Consider the following 8,515-nt stretch of genomic DNA (forward strand, 5'->3'; position numbering starts at 1 on the left):
CCTAGTGGCTGATGATATCATCTTGTCGGTTATAGAGCCAACCCGACAAGTCCTGGTCGCTAACCATTGGACTGTCCCTCTGTCACGCATCCCTAACTTGAGTTATACTCGTTATAAACTTGATCATAATCATGATCTATATCCATCACCCTCACAGGTGAATATTTACGGGGGCGAGCTCATCCGGGTCTTTCACAGTGCCCGGCCACACTTACGACATAGGGTCAACAGAGTATCAAGTCTCAACCTGGAGCACGTGGTGGCTAGCCACTGCTACTACCCAGAGAAACTCGTATCTCAGATAGTGGAAATGCAAATCACAATTATCAATAATTCAGCATAAACATGCATGAATTCTCATCCATGGATCAACATCCATATCAGCCATCCGGCTCACGGTTCAGTCCAGAACCAGCCAATATTCATATCATACACAGCCATTCTGGCTCACGGTTATATCCATAACCAGCCACCCGGCTCACGGTTAAATCCATAACCAGCCGTTTTATTAACAATTACAGCCTTTTGGCCCATGGCATAACAAGGACATCCACTACCATCCTCCGCATCTCACATAATCATCTTTGATCCCCATTGATCATTCATTTTTCCCTTGCTTCACTCGCAAGTTACCTCATTCACTAGCCTTTCTTCTCATAGCTAGACATATCATAATGATTTAAGATATAAGTGGTGAGATCGGAGGCTTAGAAGTAGGAAATGTGGCTCTTAAAACTCAAAAATCAACTTTGGGATGAAAATAGGTCCACGCGTACGCGCACTGCACGCGCACGCGTGGATGGCCTCAAAAACTCATCGACGCGTAAGCGTCATGCACGCTAACGCATGTATTGAAAACTAGCCAAACGACGCGCACGCATCAACCACACGTACGCGTGGGTACTCTCGTGCCCCAGGCACAAAACTGGCACAGTTCTGGCATAACTCTCTGGAAAATGGTTGGGCATTGGGTGCAGTACAATCGGTGCGCCCGCGCACATCACGCGCACGTGTGAATGGCATTTTCTGGAAGAACGGCGCGTACGCGCCAAGTGCGCCTACGCGCGAGGGGTCGTGCTGCTAAAAATTTTCTAAGTTAAAAGCTGCAGAATTCAAAAATTTAAACCCCAATCTTCCAACGGACATAACTTCCTCATTTTAAATCATTTTTCACCCGTTCTTCAAACAGCATGGACTTCCCGGATCCAATTTCATTTCTAAACAGATTTGGCACAAAACGGAGATCCGTAGTCCAAGTTATGTCCCACCAAAGTATGCCCAAAAACCATATTTTCATACAAAACCACAATATGCCATTTTTAAAACAAGCCATTTTCAACTCTTTTCAAAATCAATCAAAACATGCCAATTTCATCCCTTTTCTTTGAAATCAATCAAAATATATCAAATTCAACATCAAGCCTCCTCAACTCACACATTGACACATTACCTCAATTTACAAAATCACTATCTCATCATTTTAACCCACTTCACCCAAGTGGCTCAAACTCAAACATATTGACATATCATATACTCTTCCTCATGCCGATTCTCAACAACACCAATTCCAATAAATCATCATTGTACACAATCAATATCATACTCACCATTAACATGGTTCAACCCACAATTCAACCATAACCAATCATCAAGCATATATCACAACATGCATATTTCTCATACATCATACCATGAAGGCATCATTACTCATCATCACATATATGACCACATCATATATATCAACAATTCAACAACATTCTCTCAAGGCCTCAACACCTCCAAGAACAGATTTTTCACCACCAAATCCCTTTTTCAAGCTTTTCAAAATCACCACTCAAGCTCCAATATTCACATATACACAACCTAACCCACAATCATCATACCCATACACAACATCTCAATACCCAAACATCATAGAACAACAAATTACACTAGAGTTGAGAATCTTACCACACCCAAGATCCAAGGAGACAAGATTAACCTTCTCCTTCAAGAGAGTTGGGTCATATAACATCAAAGAGCCCAAAATCTCAACATTTTTGCTCATAAAACTCGAAAACAAGGCTGGAATTTCGAAGAGCAACACATGGCTTACTTCAAGATTAATTGTATGGGTTTTGTAGAGCTCTTCACGGTGAACGCGTGGCCGCAAACGGAGCGACAATCGGAGCTCTAGATCAAAAGTTATGGTGGTTTGAAGGTCAAGTGAGAGAAAGAACTTGAGAGAGTGTTCTTCCCTCCATGGCCTCCATTTTCAGCATGTGAGTGTGTTTGGTGAGGAGAGAGAATGCTGAAAACTAGGGTTTTGGTTTAGTTATGTTGGGCCAAGGGCCCACTTTGGGTCCGGTTGGCCCGGTTTGGCCCGTTCGGTCCAATCTTGGTCCGATTTCTATAAAATTTGTACCAAAATTCTTGTATCAATCTCCTCTATCATATTTAGCCATAAAAATTGCATTTTGGGCTTTCTAAAATAAATTCTCATTTATGGGTTAATTAGCCGTTAATTAACTGGGTTCTACAATCTTTCCAACGGTTCAGAGATGGTTGAAAAACAAATTTTATAGAAGAAGTTATGTATGTTGGAAGTTTGGGGTTTAAAAGTGTAATTTTGCAGTTTTTTAACTTAGTAAAAATTTTGGAAAATTGTGCTTCCACGCGCACACGTGGCCGACGCGCACGCGTCAGCCTCGATTTTTACCCACCCACACATGCGCATGGCTGATGCGTACACGTTGCTGAACTGATGCGAATGCCCTATAGAAAATCCCGAGAGTTATGCGGGTACTGTGCTGGTTTTGTGCAAGGAGCACAAAACGCACCCACGCATACGCGTGGCTAACACGTACGTGTCGCTCTTCTTTTATGACTACCACACGTGCACGTGGGTGACGTGCATGCGTCACATTGTTTTTCTGACATCCACGCATGCGCATAGGCAACGCGCACGCGTGACCCTGTTTTCAGCCAAAGTTGGTTTTTGAGGTTTTAAAGCCAAATTTCAAAATTCTAAACCTCCATTTTCATCCTCTAGGTCCAAAATCTTTATAGCATGCCTAGTAATAAAAAGAATCTAGGACATATGGTAATTTGTTGATGAAGTAAAGTAAGAATCAATGATGAATGATGAGTAATGATGATTGTATGAGTTGCTGAGGATGATGGCGAGGGTGCTGTATATGTTATGAGACAGATGGCTGTGACAAGCATTGAAATATAGCTAAGTATGTACATGTATATAATTAATGGTTAAATGATTATGATTGATTGAGAAAGCTTGAACATGTGGCGAGTACGCCAGAGATGCATATACGATTAACGAATGTGGTAAATGAATAATGATGAAAAGTGTTGAATCTGACGTGTGACCCCGGGTAGTAGGTAGTGGCGTTGTCCACTTGCTCTGGGTATGAGATGGGGAAGGAGGATTATGATAAATGAGTTTAATTATGGAGTTTTGAATAAATGTGTATCTGTGATACCTAGGTAGTAGCAAGGGTGATTATGAATACATGTATATTTGTGATACTTGGATAGTAGTAAGGGTGGTGGTTCGTCCCGCTTGTTCCATGTTAATGTTTGAGATTTGATAACAATGATGATTGATTTTAAACTGAATGAATGTATGTTTTGAGATCCTGGACAGTAGCAAGGGTTGTGGTTTGTCCCACTTGCTCCAGATCAGAGATTGTAACGCATGGGTAGTAGCGGCAGTAGTGGTGATTTCACTCGCTATAGGTTGAGTCTTTAAACACCCACCTGGGTAGTAGCCGCAGTAGTGGTTGTTTCACTGGCTCTAGGTTGAGCGGGTAGTAGCAAGGGGGTTGTAGCTCAAATCTACTTGCTCCCTGATGGGTGTTTCTATCCACGGTTAGCTACCAGGACGTGTCGGGTTGGCTATATAACTGACAGATAATATCATCAGCCATAGAGCAGGCATACATCATTTGCATATATTTGAATTGTTTGGGTTTGCCTATTTGTTTTAGATTGTTATATCATATATGCTATGTTACCTGATCATGTGCTACTTGTTCTACTTGTACTTTAATTGTGTATTACTTGCCTGTATTGCTTGTGTTTGTACAATTGAGAGGTCCCTCATGTTGGTGTCGGTGGATGCTGAGGGCTGTGCTTGATGAGATGAGTTGATGATGTAATTGAATAATGACAATGACTATTGAATGAGATAATTTGAGTTCCCTGGTTAGACGCAGTGAAGTGATTTCACTTGCTTCAGGTGAGAGTTTGAAGTATTGATATAGAATTGCTGACACAAAAATAACTGGTGATGGTTTTGTTTATTACCCTGATTCTAATTCGTTGGAGAGTTAGAGAGAGTTGAAGAGTATGAAAGATATGATTTAGATTTAGCATTCCCTTATGACAGTTGCCGGTTTATGGATTAGAGAGAACATAGGATGAATATTTGGTGAAAGAAAGTTAGGATGCTTAGTGAGTTTTTATTGCAGTGCATTATATTTATTTGGCACTTTTACAGTACTGGAAACCCATGGGTCGGGGGTTCTCATTCCATATATATCTCTTATTTTTCAGATACAGGTCCAGGTGCTCAGAAGTGAGCTGTGGTTCATCTGAGAGATGGCGAAGATCTTTACATTCTCCACTTTATATTTTATTTAGAATCTCTCCACTTTATTTTAAAGAACTTATATTATGTATTGAACCCTTTTGAACTTGCCTATAGAGGCTCTTACGCTTCTTTTGGGAGAGATTAGGAGACTCTGTTGTCAACTACTGTTATATTGTACCCTAGCCGACCTAAACTTCGCGGGTCGCGACTAGTGGCTATTTACTTATGTTATATATCTATATACTGTCCTTCTCTTACTCTCCTTTATGCTTTTATCCGTATATAGCTTTCGACTTCACGCTTTATCTTTAGTTGTCGAACGTGAGCGATACGTCTTCGCGATTTTATTTTTACTCTTTTTAGACTTCTCGACTAATACTCCTTTCAATTTTACTTATATCTATATACTAAAAATCCACCTGAGAGTCATACCACCATAATATCATTGACTTATGACTCGAGTATAAGAATTTGAATATTAGGGTGTTACAATGTATACAAATTCCGATCTCTTAGAGTAATTACACTTTGCAGTTTACACACATTCACTTGATTTCTTTTTCAACTGATGATCAAATTAAAAAATAAAATAAATCTAAAAAATTATTAACATTTTTCATGTACTAATTCTCAAACTTTGATGAATCCATGAAATCTTTTAATAGCACGTGATTAAATCTAAAAATTTTAAGAACAATTTTTTCTTTAACTAAAAAAACTTTAATTTTTTGTTAAAATATTATTTTCTTCGTAATATTATCCTATCTCTATTTTATATTATCTAGCTCTTTCAGAATGGAATACAAATTTTAATAAAAATGATAAATTGTCAAATAATTTTAAATAATGACTAATATATCATATTATTTGCTATTTTATTGATCAATCAAAGCTCATTTTATTAATTCTTATGATTTGCACAAATTTAATGTCTATTCCTCAAATATAAATTTAAATCAAATTAATAAAATACCAAATAATTTTAAAAAAAGTCTAGTTATTTAATATTTTATTAACAGATCAAATATATTTTATATTTATGTATTATATATAATTTGACTCAAAGACTTAAAATTAAATTTCAATTAAGTCAATAAAATATTACAAAATTAAAAATATATTTTTTATTTTATTTAATATTTTATTGACCGAAAAAAATTTATCTTTAATATTTTATTTTACAAAGGGAGAATATCTATCAGAATCTCGCTAGGGAGCCAATGAGATATTTATACAATGTGTACATTGGGTTGTTTATTTGGCCCAATTTAAGTTAAAATTAAAAATGGACCCACTTTTTACCCTGGTGTAACAAAACCCTTCAATTTCACTTTAATTCTAACCATCCAATCCTTATTTCAAATTTTACCCAATCCCTTCTTTGTGAACGATGGCACACCTCTCACCCCCTCCCTCGCGAGCTCTGATAACCATCCCATCGCAGCGCCGCCGACTAACACCGCACCTCCCTCATCACCTTTCAGCTGCCGATCCACCCTATTCTCAACCGAACATCCAGCCCCATTGGAGTGTAGATTCCGCCGTAGCCAACCGGCCTCTCTTGCATGCGCGTTTTAGCCTGCGGAAAACATCTCTCCTCTCTCACGCCGGCCTTCTTCCCATTGCGGGTCTCCATCTTATCCGTTGGTGTCGCAGTTCAAGCCTCGCCGTCGTCGTTTCGGTCGCGCGTTCTGGTGAGTGGCTCGGCCCTCTCTCCCGCGGCAGCAACCATCCTTGCGGTCCCGTTCTGCCTCCATCTCATCTTTGAGGTTAACGGCGAACAGCTCGGCCCTGTTTGCTGCAACGGCACCATCTCCCGCTGCTGATAAGATTGGTTAATGAATATGCTTACCTGATGAATTTTATTTTTCTTGTAACTTGATGTTCATTGATAGAATTTGTAGCTAAGTTTGATCAGATTATTTTTCTAAATTAGAACACCATGGTAGGGATTTGAATTGTTTGGGAACATATTATTCAAGTTGATGTTCTTGATGGCAGCGTTGGTATTTTCTTTAGTGTAGGAAATTTTGTTCATGCTCGAATTAGTGAGGATAGTGGTCCTGGTTTTCAAGCAATTGATTTGTGTTTGTTTTGATTTTTCTTGTCTTGTTTGAATCATGTAGATTTTGTTAGGTAGGATTTTATTTGAATCATGGTTAGGAATAATTACTAATTGTAACGCTCTGTGATCACTTTTAATTAATTTTAATTTTTTAAATGCTTATCAAGTTCAGTGTATGGCATTTCTTATGGTAGTTTGTGATAATTCATCTAATAAGTTAACGTGCTTGTATTCCTTGTAGAAGTAAATGGCTTGTGTTTATTTGATTTGATTAATATCATGATTTTCATATGGTTGTATGTCATCTATATGGTTGTGCTGGTTTGCGTCTTTTTTTACTTTCTTCATTCTTTCATGACTTAATAGTTCATATTTGTTTTGTTGTTCAATATTATTTTATCTATTTTTTTCTAAACAACAGATTCGCAGATTAGTCTTTGAGTCCTTTTGAAACCTTTATTTAGTTCAATTATGTATTTTTGTATTATTACTTTCATTTGAGAGCTCAGTAATTTTTTTACGAACCACATAATTTAAGTAGTTTTCTAGGTATTTGTAGCGGCCTACAAGTGCTTATGGGCGACTACGACGCTTTGTGCTCTTATGGTTATCTTGATGCATCCTTATTTGAGCTGATTTAATTAGTGCACTGGTGCAGAATTTCTAACCACAGACTAACCGGCAAGTGCACCGGGTCGTACCAAGTAATACTTCAGGTGAGTGAGGTCGATCCCACGAGGATTGATGGACTAAGCAACAATGGTTAAATAATTTACTTAGTTAGGCAAGCAGAAAATGGTTTTGAGATGTTCAAAAGGTTTAAGTTGAAAGTGACTCCAAAACATCAGAAGGCAGGTACATAAGTAAATAAGTTGAAAATAAAATATGGGAGAAAACAGATAAGGCTTCAGAGTTATCTATTTTCTGGATTGACTTTTCTTACTAACTATTTTAATTATGCAAGATTTAATTCATGGCAAACTATATATGACTAGACCCTAATTCCTTAGAGCTTCCTAGTTTCCTCTAAAATTTATTAAATGCCAATTCCTTGGTCAATTAATTCCAATTAGAAGCTGCATGATCAAATTCCAGTTTATATGCCACAAGAATCCTAATTATCCAAAAATAAGGGGATTATATGTCACGTATCCCGTTGGTGCACGAAATTGTGATCATCAATGGTGCCATCAACATGGTACGCTCAATTGCAATCTCAACTCTTTATCACAACTTCGCACAACTAACCAGCAAGTGCACTGGGTCGTCCAAGTAATAAACCTTACGCGAGTAAGGGTCGATCCCACGGAGATTGTTGGTATGAAGCAAGCTATGGTCACCTTGTAAATCTCAGTCAGGCAGATTCAAATGGTTATGGATGATATATGAATAAAGCATAAAGATAAAGATAGAGATACTTATGTAATTCATTGGTAAGAATTTCAGACAAGCGTATGGAGATGCTTTGTCCCTTCCGTCTCTCTGCTTTCCTACTGTCTTCATCCAATCCTTCTTACTCCTTTCCATGGCAAGCTGTATGTAGGGTTTCACCGTTGTCAGTGGCTACCTCCCATCCTCTCAGTGAAAATGTTCAACGCACCCTGTCACGGCACGGCTATTCAGCTGTCGGTTCTCGATCATGTCGGAATAGAATCCAGTGATTCTTTTGCGTCTGTCACTAACGCCCAGCCTTCAGGAGTTTGAAGCTTGTCACAGTTATTCAATCATTGAATCCTACTCAGAATACCACAGACAAGGTTTAGACCTTCCGGATTCTCTTGAATGCCGCCATCAATTCTAGCTTATACCACGAAGATTCCGATCAAGGGATCCAAGAGATAAACATTCAAGCCTTATTT

Source organism: Arachis duranensis, chromosome 5 (assembly GCF_000817695.3).
Source record: "Arachis duranensis cultivar V14167 chromosome 5, aradu.V14167.gnm2.J7QH, whole genome shotgun sequence".
Lineage (NCBI taxonomy): Eukaryota > Viridiplantae > Streptophyta > Magnoliopsida > Fabales > Fabaceae > Arachis > Arachis duranensis.